This window comes from Eurosta solidaginis, chromosome X (assembly GCF_040869045.1).
Source record: "Eurosta solidaginis isolate ZX-2024a chromosome X, ASM4086904v1, whole genome shotgun sequence".
NCBI classification, from domain to species: Eukaryota; Metazoa; Arthropoda; class Insecta; order Diptera; family Tephritidae; genus Eurosta; species Eurosta solidaginis.
Window position 1 is genome coordinate 193290010 of NC_090324.1, and position 23791 is coordinate 193313800.

The window sequence follows — 23791 nt, forward strand, 5'->3', positions numbered from 1 at the left end:
CGATATCTCGAAAAGGCGTCCACCTATAGAACTAAGGCCCACGCCCTTTTAAAATACTTATTAACACCTTTCATTTGATACCCATATTGTACAAACGCATTCTAGAGTCACCCCTGGTCCACGTTTATGGCGATATCCCGAAAAGGAGTCCACCCATAGAAATAAGGCCCACTCCCTTTTAAAACACTTATTAACACCTTTCGTTTGATACCCATATTGTACAAACGCATTCTAGAGTCAAACCTGGTTCACTTTTATAACGATATTCCGAAAAGGCGTCCACCTATAGAACTAAGGCCTACTCCCTTTTAAAATACTCATTAACATCTTTCATTTGATACCCATATCGTACAAACAAATTCTAGAGTCACCCCTGGTCCACGTTTATGGCGATATCTCGAAAAGGCGTGCACATATAGAACTAAGGCCCACTCCTTTTTATACCTTTCATGAAAATGAAATGGTATATTAATTTCGTCACGAAACCGAAAATTGTAAGTCCTTAAAGGAAAATAGATAGACCCACCATTAAGTATACCGAAATAATCAGGTTGAAGAGCTGAGTTGTTTTAGCCATGTCCGTCTGTCCGTCTGTCCGTCTGTCTGTTTGTATGCAAACTAGTCCCTCAATTTTTGAGATATCTTGATAAAATTTGGTGAGCAGGTGTATTTGGGTGTCCGATTAGACATTTGTCGGAACCGACCGGATCGGACCACTATAGCATATATCCTCCATACAACCGATTTTTCAGAAAAAGAGGATTTTTGTAATATCTTACCCAATTTAACAGATTGAAGCTTCAAACTTCACCATATACTTTCGTATATTGAACATATTGTTGCCTGAAAAAATTTATGAGATCGGTCGTATATATAGTATATATCCCCCACAACCGATTGTTCAGATAAGGAACTTTTCGTAATTACTGCCCTATTTTAAGAGCTAGAGGCTTCAAATTTCAGCGAATGCTTACTTATATTGCATATATTGTTGTCTGAAAAAATCATAAAGATCGGTGGTATATATAGTATATATATGGTGGTATATATAGTATATATATATAGTATATATATATATATATTCGCAAATTTTAGCCCCATTTTAACAGCTAGAAGCTTCAAATTTCACCGAATATTTACTTATATAGCATATATTGTTGTCTGAAAAAATCATAGAGATCGGTTGTATATATAGTATATATCTCATACAACCGATTTTTCAGATAAGAAACTTTTCGCAATTAAAAAAAAAAAAAAAAAAAAAACTTTTCACAATTTCTACCCCATTTTAACAGCTATAAGCTTCAAATTTCACTGATTGCTTACGTATATAGCATATATTGTTGTCTGAAAAAATCATAGAGATCGGTTCTATATATAGTATATATCTCATACAACCGATTGTTCAGATAAGAAACTTTTCGCAATTTCTACCCCATTTTAACAGCTAGAAGCTTCAAATTTCACCAACTGCTTACGTGTATAGCATATATTGATGTCTGAAAAAATCATTGAGATCGATGATATACATAGTATATATCTCATACAACCGATTGCTCAGATAAGAAGCTTTGCGCAATTTCTGCCCCGTTTTAACAGTTAGAAGCTTCAAATTTCACAAAATGCTTTCGTATATAGCATATATTGTTGTCTGAAAAAATCATAGAGATCGGTGGTATATATATTATATACTTCATATAAACTGTCATATTGACCCCTTTTTTACGGCTAGAAGCTTCAAGATTCATCAAATTTCATCAAATAATTACGTTTACGTCATATATTTTTGAAATACGTGATTCGTAGCCATAGTTTTTACATGCAGACCACAAAAAACGTGAAGCTTTGCATCCTCACACAGATTACCTACCTATTTTTATACCTTTCATGAAAATGAAATGGTATATTAATTTCGTCACGAAACCGAAAATTGTAAGTCCTTAAAGGAAAATAGATAGACCCACCATTAAGTATACCGAAATAATCAGGTTGAAGAGCTGAGTTGTTTTAGCCATGTCCGTCTGTCCGTCTGTCCGTCTGTCTGTTTGTATGCAAACTAGTCCCTCAATTTTTGAGATATCTTGATAAAATTTGGTGAGCAGGTGTATTTGGGTGTCCGATTAGACATTTGTCGGAACCGACCGGATCGGACCACTATAGCATATATCCTCCATACAACCGATTTTTCAGAAAAAGAGGATTTTTGTAATATCTTACCCAATTTAACAGATTGAAGCTTCAAACTTTACCATATACTTTCGTATATTGAACATATTGTTGCCTGAAAAAATTTATGAGATCGGTCGTATATATAGTATATATCCCCCACAACCGATTGTTCAGATAAGGAACTTTTCGTAATTACTGCCCTATTTTAAGAGCTAGAGGCTTCAAATTTCAGCGAATGCTTTCTTATATAGCATATATTGTTGTCTGAAAAAATCATAAAGATCGGTGGTATATATAGTATATATATGGTGGTATATATAGTATATATATATAGTATATATATATATATTTTCGCAAATTTTAGCCCCATTTTAACAGCTAGAAGCTTCAAATTTCACCGAATATTTACTTATATAGCATATATTGTTGTCTGAAAAAATCATAGAGATCGGTTGTATATATAGTATATATCTCATACAACCGATTTTTCAGATAAGAAACTTTTCGCAATTAAAAAAAAAAAAAAAATAAAAAACTTTTCACAATTTCTACCCCATTTTAACAGCTATAAGCTTCAAATTTCACTGATTGCTTACGTATATAGCATATATTGTTGTCTGAAAAAATCATAGAGATCGGTTCTATATATAGTATATATCTCATACAACCGATTGTTCAGATAAGAAACTTTTCACAATTTCTACCCCATTTTAACAGCTAGAAGCTTCAAATTTCACCAACTGCTTACGTGTATAGCATATATTGATGTCTGAAAAAATCATTGAGATCGGTGATATACATAGTATATATCTCATACAACCGATTGTTCAGATAAGAAACTTTGCGCAATTTCTGCCCCGTTTTAACAGTTAGAAGCTTCAAATTTCACAAAATGCTTTCGTATATAGCATATATTGTTGTCTGAAAAAATCATAGAGATCGGTGGTATATATATTATATACTTCATATAAACTGTCATATTGACCCCTTTTTTACGGCTAGAAGCTTCAAGATTCATCAAATTTCATCAAATAATTACGTTTACGTCATATATTTTTGAAATACGTGATTCGTAGCCATAGTTTTTACATGCAGACCACAAAAAACGTGAAGCTTTGCATCCTCACACAGATTACCTACCTATTTTTTATTTTATATTTATCTTAAAAATCGTTTAGATATGTTCAAATTTCACCAAATGCTTACGTGTATAGCATATATTGTTGTCTGAGAAAATCATAGATACCGGTGGTATATATAGTATATATCCCATACAACCGATTGTTCAGATAAGAAACTTTGCGCAATTTCTTCCCCATTTTAACAGTTATAAGCTTCAAATTTCACCGATTGCTTACGTATATAGTATGTATTGTTGTGTCAAAAAATCATAGAGATCGGTGATATATATAATATATATATGATGGTATATATAGTATATATATATAGTATATATATATTTTTTTTACGATTTCGGCCCCATTTTAACAGCTAGAAGCTTCAAATATCACAAAATGCTTACGTATATAGCATATATTGTTGTCTGAAAAAATCATAGAGATCGGTCGTATATATATTATATACTTCATATAAACTGTCATTTTCACCCCTTTTTTACGGCTAGAATCTTCAAAATTCATCAAATTTCATCAAATAGTTACGTTTTCGTCATATATTTTTGAAATACGTGATTCGTAGTCATAGTTTTTACACGCAGACCACAAAAAACCTGAAACTTTGCATCCTCACACAAAGTACCTACCCGTTTTTTATTTTATATTTATCTTAAAAATCGTTAAGGTATGTAGATCTGTTCACTATATATTTCTTATCTTATACATCCGATTATTCGGAGATTACGAACGGGATAAGATTATTGTTCAGCCCCATTCATGAAAGGTATGAAGTCTTCGCCACAGCCGAAGACAGTCCCGTTCTTACTTGTTAAAATACTCATTAACACCTTTCGTTTGATATCCATATCGTACAAACACATTCTAGAGCCACCCCTGGTCCACCTTTATGGCGATATCTCGAAAAGGCGTCAACCTATAGAACTAAGGCCCACGCCCTTTTAAAATACTCATTAGCACCTTTCATTTGATATCCATATCGTACCAACAAATTCTAGAGTCACCCCTGGTCCACCTTTATGGCGATATCTCGAAAAGGCGTCCACCTATAGAACTAAGGCCCACGCCCTTTTAAAATACTTATTAACACCTTTCATTTGATACCCATATTGTACAAACGCATTCTAGAGTCACCCCTGGTCCACGTTTATGGCGATATCCCGAAAAGGCGTCCACCCATAGAAATAAGGCCCACTCCCTTTTAAAACACTTATTAACACCTTTCGTTTGATACCCATATTGTACAAACGCATTCTAGAGTCAAACCTGGTTCACTTTTATAACGATATTCCGAAAAGGCGTCCACCAATAGAACTAAGGCCTACTCCCTTTTAAAATACTCATTAACATCTTTCATTTGATACCCATATCGTACAAACAAATTCTAGAGTCACCCCTGGTCCACCTTTATGGCGATATTTCGAAAAGGCGTCCACTTATAGAACTAAGGCCCACGCCCTTTTAAAATACTAATTAACACCTTTCATTTGATACAAATATCGTACAAACAAATTCTACAGTCACCCCTGGTCCACCTTTATGGCTATATCTCGAAAAGGCGTCCACCTATAGAACTAAGGCCCACGCCCTTTTAAAATACTCATTAACACTTTTTTTGATACCCATATTGTACAAACGCATTCTAGAGTCACCCCTAGTCCACGTTTATGGCGATATCCCGAAAAGCCGTCCACCTATAGAACTAAGGCCCACTCCCTTTTAAAACACTTATTAACACCTTTCGTTTGATACCCATATTGTACAAACGCATTCTAGACTCAACCCTGGTCCACTTTTATAACGATATTCCGAAAAGGCGTCCACCTATAGAACTAAGGTCCACGCCCTTTTAAAATACTCATTAACACCTTTCATTTGATACCCATATCGTACAAACAAATTCTAGCGTCATCCCTGGTCCGCCTTTATGGCGATATCTCGAAAAGGCGTCCACATATAGAACTAAGGCCCACGCCCTCTTAAAATACTCATTAATACCTTTCGTTTGACACCCATATTGTACAAACGCATTCTAGAGTCACCCCTGGTCCACCTTTATGGCGATTTCTCGAAAAGGCGTCCACCTATAGAACTAAAGCCCACGCCCTTTTAAAATATTCATTAACACCTTTAATTTGATACCCATATTGTACAAACGCATTCTAGAGTCACCCCTGGTCCACGTTTATGGCGATATCCCAAAAAGGCGTCCACCCATAGAACTAAGGCCCACTCCCTTTTAAAACACTTATTAACACCTTTCGTTTGATACCCATATTGTACAAACGCATTCTGGAGTCAACCCTGGTCCACTTTTATAACGATATTTCGAAAAGGCGTCCACCTATAGAACTAAGGCCCACGCCCTTTTAAAATACCCATTAACACCTTTCATTTGATACCCATATCGTACAAACAAATTCTAGCGTCACCCCTGGTCCACCTTTATGGCGATATCTCGAAAAGGCGTCCACATATAGAACTAAGGCCCACCCCTTTTAAAATACTCATTAACACCTTTCATTTGATACCCATATCGTACAAACAAATTCTAGAGTCAACCCTGATCCACCTTTATGGCGATATCCCTAAATGGCGTCCACCTATAGAACTATGGCCCACTCCGTCTTAAAATACACTTTAATACCTTTCATTTGATACACATGTCATACAAACACATTCCAGGGTTACCCTCGGTTCATTTTCCTACATGGTTATTTTCCCTTATGTTGCCACCATAGCTCTCAACTGAGTGTGTAATGTTCGGTTACACCCGAACTTAACCTTTCTTACTTGTTATAAATAAAATTAACGAACCCAACGTAACTATTTTCGATGAAGTTAAAAACAAAGAAAAAGTGGTACATAAAAACCGCCTAAGTAAAGTAAATTAACATTACTTCAATACTTTTACATTAAATCGGATTGAAAAACAAATACAAAATGTTCATACTAGCATTTAAGCAGCCACGAAGGCTTAAAAACTGTTAAAACAAAAAAAAGAGAAAATAACACAAATTTTGTATATTCAAAAAAAAAAAAAAACTTTTTTTATAAAAATTGTTCATAACACAAAAACACATATCTAATATTTAATACAAAATGTAAAACTTTAAATTGAATATATAAAATACAAATATTCACAAAAAATAAAAAAAAAACATTCAACATATTTTGTCGTAAATTAAAATATTATTAATATTTATACCTTTTATTTAAGTTACAATGAACTATAAAAATGTAACTACAATTTGAGTATTCGATGTATAAAATCTTTTTTCAATTAATAATAAAAATGGTTCCGAACCATCGAATTAAAAAGGGGAGGTACACCCTAATCTAATCTAATATATATTATAAATGGGAAAGTTTGGATGTTAAGATGTTTAGATGTTTGGATGTTTGGATGTTTGGATGTTTGTCCAGACGTTTGTCTTTGTGACTCAATCACGCAAGAACGGCTGCACCGATTTGGATGAAATTTTGCACACATATAGCCAATAGTCTAGAAGGATCTACTAGCTATATATTTTTCAAAAGGGGCGTGGCCTCCGCCCCCTAGGAACAGTTATAATTTAATTATTATATTTTTTCGTCTTTGCGACTGAATCACGCCAGAATGGCTACACGGATTTTGATGAAATTTGGGACACAGACAGCAGTCTACTAGCGAAATTTTTTTCGAACATGGAAAGAGGGGTGGGGGTCCCATGACCCCTTCCAGAAATTATTTTTCAATAATTTTTACACATTATAACTTTACGTATACTGGCCTTCACCAATATCACAGACTCAAGGGGTCAAATAAGTCGAGGGCTTACAAAGTAAGCAGTGACACCCTCCGCCCGCCCCCTTTATCTCCCCCTCTGGTGTAAAATCTATAAATTGTTATAACTCAATATAAATTTTCTCCTAAATCAATAGTTTTTGATATCTGGTACATACAGAACGAGATCTAGACAATTTTGGAGGAACGATCAGTGGTCCTCTCCTCTACTCCCGCCATCCGCCCTCCATCAATTGTTTTTATTAGCACGCTTTTATTAGCTTTACCTGTATGTTTCTATGTAACTTTTTATTCGCTCCAATGCGCCTGCTGCCTTATTAACATGGTTTTATAATTAGCTTCATCTTATTTGTAATCCCGTAAGGGTCATATCGAGACCCTTCCGGGATGATTTCTGTATGGTTTTCGGGATCGGTCCGGGATTACGCCGGGGTAATTTCGGGACTTTTTCGGGACTATTTGGGGATCATTTTGGGACCCTTCCGGGATCATTTCTGTATAGTTTTCGGGATCCGTCCGGGATCCCGTCGGGGTTATTTTGGGAAATTTTCGGGACTATTCCGGAATCATTTCGGGACTATTTCGCGATCATTTGGGGACCCTTCCGGCATCATTTCTGGATGGTTTTCGGGACTCGTCCGGGATCCCGTCGGGGTACTTTCGGGATCATTTGCGTAACTTCGAGAGATAAATCTTGATGGTTTCCGGGATCATTACGGGACTTTTTTGGGTTTATTTTGGGTCCCTTTAGGCATCGTTTCTGGATGGTCCTCGGCATTCGTCCGGCATCCCGTCGGGGTCATTTCGGGACTTTTTCGCGACTAATACGGGATCATTCGGCATCATTTCTGGATGGTTTTCGGGATCCGTCCGGGATCTCGTCGGGGTGATTTGGGGACTTTTTCGGGATCATTTGGGGGCTCTTCCGGCACCATTTCTGGATGGTTTTCGGGATCCGTCCGGGTTCTCGTCGGGGTCATTTGGGGACTTTTTCGGGATCATTTGGGGGCTCTTCCGGCATCATTTCTGGATGGTTTTCGGCATCCGTCCAGGATCTCGTCGGGTCATTTGAGGACTTTTTCGGGATCATTCGGGGGCTCTTCCGGCATTATTTCTGGATGGTTTTCGGGATCCGTCCGGGATCTCGCCGGGGTCATTTGGGGACTTTTTCGGGATCCTTTTGGGGCTCTTCCGGCATCATTTCTGGATGGTTTTCGGGATCCGTCCGGGATCCCGTCGGGGTCATTTCGGGACTTTTTCGCGGCTAATACGGGATCATTTGGGAACCCTTTCGGCATCATTTCTGGATGGTTTTCGGGATACGTCCGGGATCCCGTCGGGGTCATTTCGGGACTTTTTCGCGACTAATACGGGATCATTTGGGAACCCTTTCGGCATCATTTCTGAATGATTTTCGGGATCCGTCCGGGATCCCATCAGGGTAATTTCGGGACTATTAGGGGATCATTTGGGAACCTTTCCGGCATCATTTCTGGATAATTTTCGGGATCCGTCCGGGATGCCGACGAGGTCATTTCGGGACTATTTCTGGATCATTTGGGATACCTACCGGCATCATTTCTGGATGGTTTTTGGGATTCGTCCGGGATCCCGTCGTGGTCATTTCGGGACTTTTTCTCGACTAATACGGGATCATTTGCGGACCCTTTCGGCATAATTTCCGGATAGTTGTCGGGATTCCGTCACGGTCATTTCGGGACTATTAGGGGATCATTTCCGGACCTTTCCGGCATCATTTCTGGATAGTTTTCGGAATCCTTTCGGGATCCCGTCAGGGTCATTTTGGGACTTTTTCGGGGCTAATACGGGATCATTTGAGGATCCTCTAAGGGTCGTTTCGTGACTTTTTCTGTTTTATTTCGGGATCATTTGGGGATCCTTCCGGCATAATTTCTTGATGGTTTGCCGGATCCATCAGGGTCATTTCGGGACCATTTTGGGATCATTTGGGGACCCTTCCGAGATCATTTCTGGATCCGTCCGGGATGCCGTAGGAGCCATTTCGGGATTTTTTGTTACTTTGCCGGGATAGTTTTTGAATCCTTCCGGAATCATTTCTGTATGGTTTTCGCGATCCGTCGTTGATTCCCTCGGAGCCATTTCGGAACTTTTTCTGGAGTATGTCGGGGTCATTTGGGGGCTCTTCCGGCATCATTTCTGTATGGTTTTCGGGATCCGTCCGGGATCCCGTCGGGGTCATTTCGGGACTTTTTCTCGACTAATACGGGATCATTTGGGGACCCTTTCGATATCATTTCTGGATAGTTTTCGGGATCCGTCCGGGATCCGGACGGGGTCATTTCGGGACTATTTCGGGATCATTTGGGGTACCTACCGGCATCATTTCTGGATGGTTTTCGGTATCCGTCCGGGATCTCGTCGGGGTCATTTGGGGACCTTTTCGGGACATTTGGGGCTCTTCTGGAATCATTTCTGGATGGTTTTCGGGATCCGTCCAGGATGCCGTCGGGGTCATTTCGGGACTTTTTCGCGACTAATACGGGATCATTTGGGAACCCTTTCGGCATCATTTCTGGATGGTTTTCGGGATTCGTCCGGGATCCCGTCAGGGTAATTTCGGGACTATTAGGGGATCATTTGTGGACCTTTCCGGCATCATTTCTGGATAATTTTCATTATCCGTCCGGGATGCCGACGAGGTCATTTCGGGATTATTTTGGGATCATTTGGGATACCTACCGGCATCATTTCTGGATGGTTATTGGGATTCGTCCGGGATCCCGTCGGGGTTATTTCGGGACTTTTTCTCGACTAATACGAGATCATTTGCGGACCCTTTCGGCATCATTTCTGGATAGTTGTCGGGATCCCGTCACGGTCATTTCGGGACTATTAGGGGATCATTTGAGGACCTTTCCGGCATCATTTCTGGATAGTTTTCGGAATCCTTTCGGGATCCCGTCAGGGTCATTTCGGGGCTTTTTCGGGATCATTTAAGGATGGATTTCGGGATTTGTCCGGGATGCCGTCAGGGTCATTTTGGGACTATTAGGTGAGCATTTGAAGACCTTTCCGGCATCAATTCTGGATGGTTTTCGGTATCCGTTCAGGATCCCGTCGGAATAATTGCGGGACTTTTTCGGGATCATTGTGGTCCCTTCCGACATCATTTCTGGATGGTTTTTGGGATTCGTCCGGCATCTCGTCGGGGTCATTTCGGGACTTTCTCAACTAATACGGGATCATTTGCGGGCCCTTTCGGTATCATTTCTGGATAGTTGTCGGGATCCGTTCGGGATCCCGTCAGGGTCTTTTCGGAACTATTGGGAGATCATTTGAGGACCTTTCCGGCATCATTTCTGGTTAGTTTTCGGGATCCTTTCCGGGTCCCATCAGGGTCATTTCGGGACTTTTTCGGCATCATTTAAGACTGGTTTTCAGGATTCGTCTGGGATCCCGTCAGGGTAATTTCTGGAATTTTCCGAGACTATTTCGGGATAATTTTGGGACCCTGCCAAGATCATTTCTAGATGGATTTCGGGATCTGTCCGGGATGCCGTCAGGGTAATTTTGGGACTATTAGGTGATCATTTGAGGACCTTTCCGGCATCACTTCTGGATGGTTTTCAGTATCCGTTCAGGATCCCGTCGGAATAATTGCGGGACTTTTTCGGGATCATTTGGTGTCCCTTCCGGCATCATTTCTGGATGGTTTTTGGGATTCGTCCGGCATCCCGTCGGGGTCATTTCGGGAGTTTTTCTCGACTAATACGGGATCATTTGCGGGCTCTTTCGGCATCATTTCTAGATAGTTGTCGGGATCCGTTCGGGATCCCGTCAGGGTCTTTTCGGAACTATTGAGAGATCATTTGAGGACCTTTCCGGCATCATTTCTGGATAGTTTTCGGGATCCTTTCGGGGTCCAGTCAGGGTCATTTCGGGACTTTTTCGGGATCATTTAGAGATGGCTTTCAGGATTCGTCCGGGAACCCGCCAGGGTAATTTCTGAACTTTTCCGAGACTATTTCGGGATAATTTTGGGACATTCCCAAGATCATTTCTGGATGGATTTCGGGATTTGTCCGGGATCCCGTCGGGGTTATTTCGGGAGCTTTTCGGAGCTAATACGGGATCATTTGGGGATCCTTCCGGAATCATTTCTGTATGGTTTTCGCGATCAGTCGTGGATCCCCTCGGAGCCATTTCGGAACTTTTTCTGGAGTATGTCGGGGTAATTTAGTGACCCTTCCTGGATATTTTCTGGATGGTTTTTGAGATCCGCCCGTGAGCCCGTCAGGGTCATTTCGGAACCTTTTCGGGATCATTTTGGAACACCTTCAGGGATCATTTCTGTGTGGTTCTCTGTATACGTCTAGAATGGTGTCGCTGTCATTTCGAGTTTTTTTGGGACTATTCGGGGAAATTTGGAGACCCTTTCGGGGCATTTCTGGATGGTTTTCGGGATCCGTCCGCGATAGCGTGGGGGTCATTTCGTTGCTTTTTCTGGATAATTTCGGGATCATTTGGGATCCTATCAGGTTATCAGCTCATTTAGTTCTTTTTTTTACTCAATTACAAAAATAAAATGCATTAGACAGAAAACAAAATTTTAAACAGATAATAAGCAGGCTAACGCGAATAGCCCATATATTTAAATTTCTCCTTGCGGACGGGGCCGCGGGTAAAGGCTAGTATATATTATAAATGGGAAAGTTTGGATGTTAAGATGTTTGGATGTTTGGATGTTTGGATGTTTGTCCAGACGTTTGTCTTTGTGACTCAATCACGCAAGAACGGCTGGACCGATTTGGATGAAATTTTGCACACATATAGCCAATAGTCTAGAAGGATCTACTAGCTATACATTTTTCAAAAGGGGCGTGGCCTCCGCCCCCTAGGAACAGTTATAATTTAATTATTATATTTTTTCGTCTTTGCGACTGAATCACGCCAGAATGGCTACACGGATTTTGATGAAATTTGGGACACAGACAACAGTCTACTAGCGAAATTTTTTTCGAACATGGAAAGAGGGGTGGGGGTCCCATGACCCCTTCCAGAAATTATTTTTCAATAATTTTTACACATTATAACTTTACGTATACTGGCCTTCACCAATATCACAGACTCAAGGGGTCAAATAAGTCGAGGGCTTACAAAGTAAGCAGTGACACCCTCCGCCCGCCCCCTTTATCTCCCCCTCTGGTGTAAAATCTATAAATTGTTATAACTCAATATAAATTTTCTCCTAAATCAATAGTTTTTGATATCTGGTACATACAGAACGAGATCTAGACAATTTTGGAGGAACGATCAGTGGTCCTCTCCTCTACTCCCGCCATCCGCCCTCCATCAATTGTTTTTATTAGCACGCTTTTATTAGCTTTACCTGTATGTTTCTATGTAACTTTTGATTCGCTCCAATGCGCCTGCTGCCTTATTAACATGGTTTTATAATTAGCTTCATCTTATTTGTAATCCCGTAAGGGTCATATCGAGACCCTTCCGGGATGATTTCTGTATGGTTTTCGGGATCGGTCCGGGATTACGTCGGGGTAATTTCGGGACTTTTTCGGGACTATTTGGGGATCATTTTGGGACCCTTCCGGGATCATTTATGTATAGTTTTCGGGATCCGTCCGGGATCCCGTCGGGGTTATTTTGGGAAATTTTCGGGACTATTCCGGAATCATTTCGGGACTATTTCGCGATCATTTGGGGACCCTTCCGGCATCATTTCTGGATGGTTTTCGGGACTCGTCCGGGATCCCGTCGGGGTACTTTCGGGATCATTTGCGTAACTTCGAGAGATAAATCTTGATGGTTTCCGGGATCATTACGGGACTTTTTTGGGTTTATTTTGGGTCCCTTTAGGCATCGTTTCTGGATGGTCCTCGGCATTCGTCCGGCATCCCGTCGGGGTCATTTCGGGACTTTTTCGCGACTAATACGGGATCATTCGGCATCATTTCTGGATGGTTTTCGGGATCCGTCCGGGATCTCGTCGGGGTGATTTGGGGACTTTTTCGGGATCATTTGGGGGCTCTTCCGGCACCATTTCTGGATGGTTTTCGGGATCCGTCCGGGTTCTCGTCGGGGTCATTTGGGGACTTTTTCGGGATCATTTAGGGGCTCTTCCGGCATCATTTCTGGATGGTTTTCGGCATCCGTCCAGGATCTCGTCGGGTCATTTGAGGACTTTTTCGGGATCATTCGGGGGCTCTTCCGGCATTATTTCTGGATGGTTTTCGGGATCCGTCCGGGATCTCGCCGGGGTCATTTGGGGACTTTTTCGGGATCCTTTTGGGGCTCTTCCGGCATCATTTCTGGATGGTTTTCGGGATCCGTCCGGGATCCCGTCGGGGTCATTTCGGGACTTTTTCGCGGCTAATACGGGATCATTTGGGAACCCTTTCGGCATCATTTCTGGATGGTTTTCGGGATACGTCCGGGATCCCGTCGGGGTCATTTCGGGACTTTTTCGCGACTAATACGGGATCATTTGGGAACCCTTTCGGCATCATTTCTGAATGATTTTCGGGATCCGTCCGGGATCCCATCAGGGTAATTTCGGGACTATTAGGGGATCATTTGGGAACCTTTCCGGCATCATTTCTGGATAATTTTCGGGATCCGTCCGGGATGCCGACGAGGTCATTTCGGGACTATTTCTGGATCATTTGGGATACCTACCGGCATCATTTCTGGATGGTTTTTGGGATTCGTCCGGGATCCCGTCGTGGTCATTTCGGGACTTTTTCTCGACTAATACGGGATCATTTGCGGACCCTTTCGGCATAATTTCCGGATAGTTGTCGGGATTCCGTCACGGTCATTTCGGGACTATTAGGGGATCATTTCCGGACCTTTCCGGCATCATTTCTGGATAGTTTTCGGAATCCTTTCGGGATCCCGTCAGGGTCATTTTGGGACTTTTTCGGGGCTAATACGGGATCATTTGAGGATCCTCTAAGGGTCGTTTCGTGACTTTTTCTGTTTTATTTCGGGATCATTTGGGGATCCTTCCGGCATAATTTCTCGATGGTTTGCCGGATCCATCAGGGTCATTTCGGGACCATTTTGGGATCATTTGGGGACCCTTCCGAGATCATTTCTGGATCCGTCCGGGATGCCGTAGGAGCCATTTCGGGATTTTTTGTTACTTTGCCGGGATAGTTTTTGAATCCTTCCGGAATCATTTCTGTATGGTTTTCGCGATCCGTCGTTGATTCCTTCGGAGCCATTTCGGAACTTTTTCTGGAGTATGTCGGGGTCATTTGGGGGCTCTTCCGGCATCATTTCTGTATGGTTTTCGGGATCCGTCCGGGATCCCGTCGGGGTCATTTCGGGACTTTTTCTCGACTAATACGGGATCATTTGGGGACCCTTTCGATATCATTTCTGGATAGTTTTCGGGATCCGTCCGGGATCCGGACGGGGTCATTTCGGGACTATTTCGGGATCATTTGGGGTACCTACCGGCATCATTTCTGGATGGTTTTCGGTATCCGTCCGGGATCTCGTCGGGGTCATTTGGGGACCTTTTCGGGACATTTGGGGCTCTTCTGGCATCATTTCTGGATGGTTTTCGGGATCCGTCCAGGATGCCGTCGGGGTCATTTCGGGACTTTTTCTCGACTAATACGGGATCATTTGGGAACCCTTTCGGCATCATTTCTGGATGGTTTTCGGGATTCGTCCGGGATCCCGTCAGGGTAATTTCGGGACTATTAGGGGATCATTTGTGGACCTTTCCGGCATCATTTCTGGATAATTTTCATTATCCGTCCGGGATGCCGACGAGGTCATTTCGGGATTATTTTGGGATCATTTGGGATACCTACCGGCATCATTTCTGGATGGTTATTGGGATTCGTCCGGGATCCCGTCGGGGTTATTTCGGGACTTTTTCTCGACTAATACGAGATCATTTGCGGACCCTTTCGGCATCATTTCTGGATAGTTGTCGGGATCCCGTCACGGTCATTTCGGGACTATTAGGGGATCATTTGAGGACCTTTCCGGCATCATTTCTGGATAGTTTTCGGAATCCTTTCGGGATCCCGTCAGGGTCATTTCGGGGCTTTTTCGGGATCATTTAAGGATGGATTTCGGGATTTGTCCGGGATGCCGTCAGGGTCATTTTGGGACTATTAGGTGAGCATTTGAAGACCTTTCCGGCATCAATTCTGGATGGTTTTCGGTATCCGTTCAGGATCCCGTCGGAATAATTGCGGGACTTTTTCGGGATCATTGTGGTCCCTTCCGACATCATTTCTGGATGGTTTTTGGGATTCGTCCGGCATCCCGTCGGGGTCATTTCGGGACTTTCTCAACTAATACGGGATCATTTGCGGGCCCTTTCGGTATCATTTCTGGATAGTTGTCGGGATCCGTTCGGGATCCCGTCAGGGTCTTTTCGGAACTATTGGGAGATCATTTGAGGACCTTTCCGGCATCATTTCTGGTTAGTTTTCGGGATCCTTTCCGGGTCCCATCAGGGTCATTTCGGGACTTTTTCGGCATCATTTAAGACTGGTTTTCAGGATTCGTCTGGGATCCCGTCAGGGTAATTTCTGGAATTTTTCGAGACTATTTCGGGATAATTTTGGGACCCTGCCAAGATCATTTCTAGATGGATTTCGGGATCTGTCCGGGATGCCGTCAGGGTAATTTTGGGACTATTAGGTGATCATTTGAGGACCTTTCCGGCATCACTTCTGGATGGTTTTCAGTATCCGTTCAGGATCCCGTCGGAATAATTGCGGGACTTTTTCGGGATCATTTGGTGTCCCTTCCGGCATCATTTCTGGATGGTTTTTGGGATTCGTCCGGCATCCCGTCGGGGTCATTTCGGGAGTTTTTCTCGACTAATACGGGATCATTTGCGGGCTCTTTCGGCATCATTTCTAGATAGTTGTCGGGATCCGTTCGGGATCCCGTCAGGGTCTTTTCGGAACTATTGAGAGATCATTTGAGGACCTTTCCGGCATCATTTCTGGATAGTTTTCGGGATCCTTTCGGGTTCCAGTCAGGGTCATTTCGGGACTTTTTCGGGATCATTTAGAGATGGCTTTCAGGATTCGTCCGGGAACCCGTCAGGGTAATTTCTGAACTTTTCCGAGACTATTTCGGGATAATTTTGGGACATTCCCAAGATCATTTCTGGATGGATTTCGGGATTTGTCCGGGATCCCGTCGGGGTTATTTCGGGAGCTTTTCGGAGCTAATACGGGATCATTTGGGGATCCTTCCGGAATCATTTCTGTATGGTTTTCGCGATCAGTCGTGGATCCCCTCGGAGCCATTTCGGAACTTTTTCTGGAGTATGTCGCGGTAATTTAGTGACCCTTCCTGGATATTTTCTGGATGGTTTTTGAGATCCGCCCGTGAGCCCGTCAGGGTCATTTCGGAACCTTTTCGGGATCATTTTGGAACACCTTCAGGGATCATTTCTGTGTGGTTCTCTGTATACGTCTAGAATCGTGTCGCTGTCATTTCGAGTTTTTTTGGGACTATTCGGGGAAATTTGGAGACCCTTTCGGTGCATTTCTGGATGGTTTTCGGGATCCGTCCGCGATAGCGTGGGGGTCATTTCGTTGCTTTTTCTGGATAATTTCGGGATCATTTGGGATCCTATCAGGTTATCAGCTCATTTAGTTCTTTTTTTTACTCAATTACAAAAATAAAATGCATTAGACAGAAAACAAAATTTTAAACAGATAATAAGCAGGCTAACGCGAATAGCCCATATATTTAAATTTCTCCTTGCGGACGGGGCCGCTGGTAAAGGCTAGTATAAATATATATTCGTTTGTTCGCAACAATTTTTACAAGTTTATGGGCAAGAAGAATGTGACAAAACTGATCACTTTGTCAATTCTTCTTTTCCCCAAAAAGGGTGATATAAGGAAATTAATCATTAGTTATAATGTAGTTTATTTGCGTGGAGCTTTAGCTGTATTTGACATGCTCGTTGCCAACTGCCCGCGCCTGTCAAATACAGCTACGGCCCACGTCACGCAATAAAAACGACATATACATATAGACATTTTTGACGAGTGGCACGATAATTTAAGAATTAAAAATTGAATATAAAACACACGACGAACGTGATTGTTTCTTTGATAAAAAATAAAAAGTAATTGTGTAAAACTAAAATTTAAAACTTTTTAAATGGGTGTTTGGCGGATAAGACCGCCCCACTAAGAAATCCAAATAAGGATATGGCCACAATATGGAGGAGGCACACTCCAAGGTATAAGCAGCGCGTGGGGTAACAAAGATGGCGTACCACATCGGTATGTCGAAGTTCACAAATAAAAATTAGCAAAATCGGAGAACGACCACGCCCACTTAAAAAAAAAAATTTTTAATTTTAACAAAAAAATTAATATCTTTACAGTATATAAGTAAATTATGTTAACATTCAACTCCAGTCATGATATGGTGCAACAAAATACAAAAATAAAAGAAAATTTCAAAATGGGCGTGGATCCGCCCTTTTTCATGTAATTTGTCTAGGATAGTTTTAATGCCATAAGTCGAACAAAAATTTACCAATCCTTGTGCAATTTGGTGGGGGCTTAGATTCTAGGGCGGTAACTTATTTCTGTGAAAAGGAAATCGATTGAAGCCATGCCCAGTTTTTGTACACAGTCCACCGTCTGTCCTTCCGCTCGGCCGTTAACATGATAACTTGAGCAAAAATCAATATATCTTTACTAAAATCTGCTCACGTACTTATCTGAACTCACTTTGTATTGGTATAAAAAATTGCCGAAATCCGACTATGACCACGCCAATTTTTTCGATATCGATAATTACGAAAAATAAAAAAAATGCCATAATTCTATACCAAATACGAAAAAAGGGAAGAAACATGGTAATTGGATTTGTTTATTGATGCAAAATATAACTTTAGAAAAAAACTTTGTAAAATAGGTGTGACACCTACCATATTAAGTAGAAGAAAATGAAAAAGTTCTGCAGGGCGAAATAAAAAACCCTTGAAATCTTGGCAGGAATACTGTTCGTGGTATTACATATATAAATAAATTAGCGGTATCCAACAGATGATGTTCTGGGTCACCCACATTTTGGTCGATATCTGGAAAACGCCTTCACATATACAACTACCACCACTCCCTTTTAAAACCCTCATTAATACCTTTAATTTGATACCCATATCGTACAAACAAAGTCTAGAGTCACCTCTGGCCCACCTTTATGGCGATATCTCGAAAAGGCGTCCACCTATAGAACTAAGGCCTTCTTGCTTTTAAAATACTCATTAACACCTTTCGTTTGATACCCATATTGTACAAACCCATTCTAGAGTCACCCCTGGTCCACCTTTATGGCGATATCTTGAAAAGGCGACCACCTATACATCTACCACCACTCCCTTTTAAAACCCTCATTAATACCTTTCATTTGATACCCATATCATACAAACAAATTCTAGAGTGAACCCTGATACACCTTTATGTGCGGTATCTCGAAAAGGCGTTCACCTATAGAACTAAGCCCACGCCTTTTAAAATTCTCATTAACATCTTTCATTTGATACCCGTATCGTATAAACAAATTCTAGAGTCAGCCCTGGTCCACCTTTATGGCGATATTCCTAAATGGAGTCCACCTATAGAACTATGGGCCACTCGCTCATAAAATACTCTTTAATACCTTTCATTTGATACACATGTCATGCAAACACATTCCAAGGTTACCCTCGGTTCATTTTCCTACATGGTTATTTTCCCTTATGTTGTCACCATAGCTCTCAACTGAGTATGTAATGTTCGGTTACACCCGAACTTAACCTTCCTTACTTGTTTTTTACTTTAGTTGCTTTGATAAAAACATGAAAACACAAATAATGAGTCAACTTTTGTTCAAACTCACTTATTTATTTATAACAATTAATTGCAAATTTTACCCAAAATGTTTTTTGCATTTCCAGTTTTTATGCTCATTTTAGATATATGTAGCACGTCTTATACTGAACAAGAAATAAATAAATTTGCTACAAAGATATTACATTAAAATGTGTATATTGTCTTTTATGCTAATTTATTTTGATATTTTTATACTCAGTTGAGCAGAGCTCACAGAGTATATTAAGTTTGATTGGATAACGGTTGGTTGTACATATATAAAGGAATCAAGATAGATATAGACTTCCTTATATCAAAATAATCAGGATCGAAAAAAAATTCGATTAAGCCATGTCCGTCCGTCCGTCCGTTAACACGATAACTTGAGTAAATTTTGAGGTATCTTGATGAAATTTGGTACGTAGGTTCCTGAGCACTCATCTCAGATCGCTATTTAAAATGAACGATATCGGACTATAACCACGCCCACTTTTTCGATATCGAATATTTCGAAAAACCAAAAAGTGCGATAATTCATTACCAAAGACAGATAAAGCGACGAAACTTGGTAGATGAGTTGAATTTATGATGCAGAAGAGAAAATTAGTAAAATGTTGGACAACGGGCGTGGCACCGCCCACTTTTAAAAGAAGGCAATTTAAAACTTTTGCAAGCTGTAATTTGTCAGTCGTTGAAGATATCATGATGAAGTTTGGCAGGGACGTTACTCCTATTAATATATGTATAAAAAATAAAATAAATAAATGTAAGGCGCGATAACCTCCGAAGAGATCTAAGGCCGAGCTTCTCTTCCAATTTGCGTCGTGCTCCTCTTGATTTTTCCCTACAAATTGGCCGGACGGGACCTACATGTTTTATGCCGACTCCGAACGGCATCTGCAAGGCAGATGAGTTTTCACTGAGAGCTTTTCATGGCAGAAATACAATCGGAGCGCTTGCCAGACACTGCCGAGGGGCGACCCCGCTTAGAAAAATTTTCTTCTAATTGAAAAATCGTATTTCTAAAATTTTGATGTTGCTTTGCCCGGGAGTTGAACCCAGGGCATACGGTGTGATAGGCGGAGCACGCTACCATCACACCACGGTGGCCGCCATATTAATTATTAATATATGTATGCCCAATAAAAATTAGCAAAATCGGAGAAGGACCACGCCCACTTTTAAAAAAAAATTTTATTAGTAAAATTTTAACAAAAAAATTAATATCTTTACAGTATATAAGTAAATTACGTCAACATTCAACTCCAGTAATGATATGGTGCAACAAAATACAAAAATAAAAGAAAATTTCAAAATGGGCGTGGCTCTGCCCTTTTTCATTTAATTTGTCTAGGATACTTTTAACGCCATAAGTCGAACAAAAATTAACCAATCCCTTTGAAATTTGGTAGGGGCATAGATTTTATGATGTTAACTGTTTTCTGTGAAAACGGGCGAAATCGGTTGATGCCACGCCCAGTTTTTATACACAGTCGTTCGTCTGTCCTTCCGCATGGTCGTTAACACGATAACTTGAGCAAAAATCGACATATCTTTAATGAACTTAGTTCACGTACTTACTTGAACTCACTTTATCTTGGTATGAAAAATGAACGAAATCCGACAATGACCACGCCCACTTTTTCGATATCGAAAATTACGAAAAATGAAAAAAATGCCATAATTCTATACCGAATACGAAAAAAGGGATGAAACATGGTGAGGTAATTGGATTGGTTTATTGACGCGAAATATGACTTTAGAAAAAACTTTATAAAATGGTTGTGACACCTACCATATTAAGTAGAAGAAAATGAAAAAGTTCTGCAGGGCGAAATAAAAAACCCTTAAAATCTTGGCAGGTATTACATATATAAATAAATTAACGGTATCCAACAGATGATGTTCTGGGTCACCCTGGTCCACATTTTGGTCGATATCTGGAAAACGCCTTCACATATATAACTACCACCACTCCCTTTTAAAACTCTCATTAATACCTTTAATTTGATACCCATATCGTAAAAACACATTCTAGAGTCACCCCTGGTCCACCTTTATGGCGATATTTCGAAACGGCGGCCACCTATAGAACTAAGGACCACTCCCTTTTAAAACCCTCATTAATACCTTTAATTCGATACCCATATGGTACAAATAAATTCTAGGGTCACACCTGGTCCACCTTTATGGCGATATCTCGAAACGGCGCCCACCTGTGGAACTAAGCATCACTCCCTTTTAAAATACTCATTAATACCTTTCTTTTGATACCCATATTGTACAAACAAATTCTAGGGTCACCCCTGGTCCACCTTTATGGTGATAGCTCGAAACGGCGTCCACCTATGGAACTAAGGATTACTCCCTTTTAAAATACTCATTAACATCTTTCGTTTGATACCCGTATTGTACAAACGCATTCTAGGGTCACACCTGGTCCATCTTTATGGCGATATCTCGAAACGGCGTCCACCTGTGGAACTAAGCATCACTCCCTTTTAAAATATTCATTAACACCTTTCTTTTGATACCCATATTGTACAAACAAATTCTAGGGTCACCCCTGGTCCACTTTTGTGGCGATATCTCGAAACGGCGTCCACCTATGGAACTAAGGATTACTCCCTTTTAAAATACCCATTAACACCTTTCTTTTGATACCCATATTGTACAAACAAATTCTGGGGTCACCCTTGGTCCACCTTTATGGCGATATCTCGAAACTGCGTCCACCTATGGAACTAAGGATTACTCCGTTTTAAAATACTCATTAACACCTTTCATTTGATACCCATATCGTACAAACGCATTCTAGAGTCACCCCTGGTCCACCTTTATGCCGATATCTCGAAAAGGCGACCACCTATACAACTACCACCACTCCCTTTTAAAACCCTCCTTAATACCTTTAATTTGATACCCGTATCGTACAAACGCATTCTAGAGTCACCCCTGGTCCACCTTTTTGCCGATATCTCGAAAAGGCGACCACCTATACAACTACCACCACTCCCTTTTAAAACCCTCCTTAATACCTTTAATTTGATACCCATATCGTACAAACAAATTCTAGGGTCACACCTGGTCCACCTTTATGGCGATATCTCGAAACGGCGTCCACCTGTGGAACTAAGCATCACTCCCTTTTAAAATACTCATTAACACCTTTCTTTGGATACCCATATTGTACAAACAAATTCTAGAGCCACCCCTGGTCCACCTTTATGGCGATATCTCGAAACGGCGTCCACCTATGGAACTAAGCATTACTCCTTTTTAAAATACTCATTAACACCTTTCTTTTGATACCCATATTGTACAAACAAATTCTAGGGTCACCCCTGGTCCACCTTTATGGCGATATTTCGAAACGGTGTCCACCTATGGAACTAAGGATTACTCCCTTTTAAAATACTCATTAACACCTTTCATTTGATACCCATATCGTACAAACGCATTCTAGAGTCAACCCTGATCCACCTTTATGGCTATATCCCTAAATGGCGTCCACCTATAGAACTATGGCCCACTCCTTCATAAAATACTCTTTAATGCCTTTCATTTGATACATATGTCATACAAACACATTCCAGGGTTTCCCTCGGTTCATTTTCCTACATGGTTATTTTCCCTTATGTTGTCACCATAGCTCTCAACTGAGCATGTAATGTTCGGTTACACCCGAACTTAACCTTCCTTACTTGTTTTTTACTTTAGTTGCTTTCATAAAAACATGAAAACACAAATAATGAGTCAACTTTTGTTCAAACTCACTTATTTATTTATAACAATTAATTGCAAATTTGACCCAAAATGTTTTTTGCATTTCCAGTTTTTATGCTCATTTTAGATATATGTAGCACGTCTTATACTGAACAAGAAATAAATAAATTTGCTACAAAGATATTACATTAAAATTTGTATATTGTCTTTTATGCTAATTTATTTTGATATTTTTATACTCAGTTGAGCAGAGCTCACAGAGTATATTAAGTTTGATTGGATAACGGTTGGTTGTACATATATAAAGGAATCAAGATAGATATAGACTTCCTTATATCAAAATAATCAGGATCGAAAAAAAATTCGATTAAACCATGTCCGTCCGTCCGTCCGTCCGTTAACACGATAACTTGAGTAAATTTTGAGGTATCTTGATGAAATTTGGTACGTAGGTTCCTGAGCACTCATCTCAGATCGCTATTTAAAATGAACGATATCGGACTATAACCACGCCCACTTTTTCGATATCGAATATTTCGAAAAACCAAAAAAGTGCGATAATTCATTACCAAAGACAGATAAAGCGACGAAACTTGGTAGGTGAGTTGAATTTATGATGCAGAAGAGAAAATTAGTAAAATTTTGGACAACGGGCGTGGCACCGCCCACTTTTAAAAGAAGGCAATTTAAAATTTTGCAAGCTGTAATTTGTCAGTCGTTGAAGATATCATGATGAAGTTTGGCAGGGACGTTACTCCTATTAATATATGTATAAAAAATAAAATAAATGTAAGGCGCGATAACCTCCGAAGAGATCTAAGGCCGAGCTTCTCTTCCAATTTGCGTCGTGCTCCTCTTGATTTATCCCTACAAATTGGCCGGACGGGACCTACATGTTTTATGCCGACTCCGAACGGCATCTGCAAGGCAGATGAGTTTTCACTGAGAGCTTTTCATGGCAGAAATACAATCGGAGCGCTTGCCAGACACTGCCGAGGGGCGACCCCGCTTAGAAAAATTTTCTTCTAATTGAAAAATCGTATTTCTAAAATTTGGATGTTGCTTTGCCCGGGAGTTGAACCCAGGGCATACGGTGTGATAGGCGGAGCACGCTA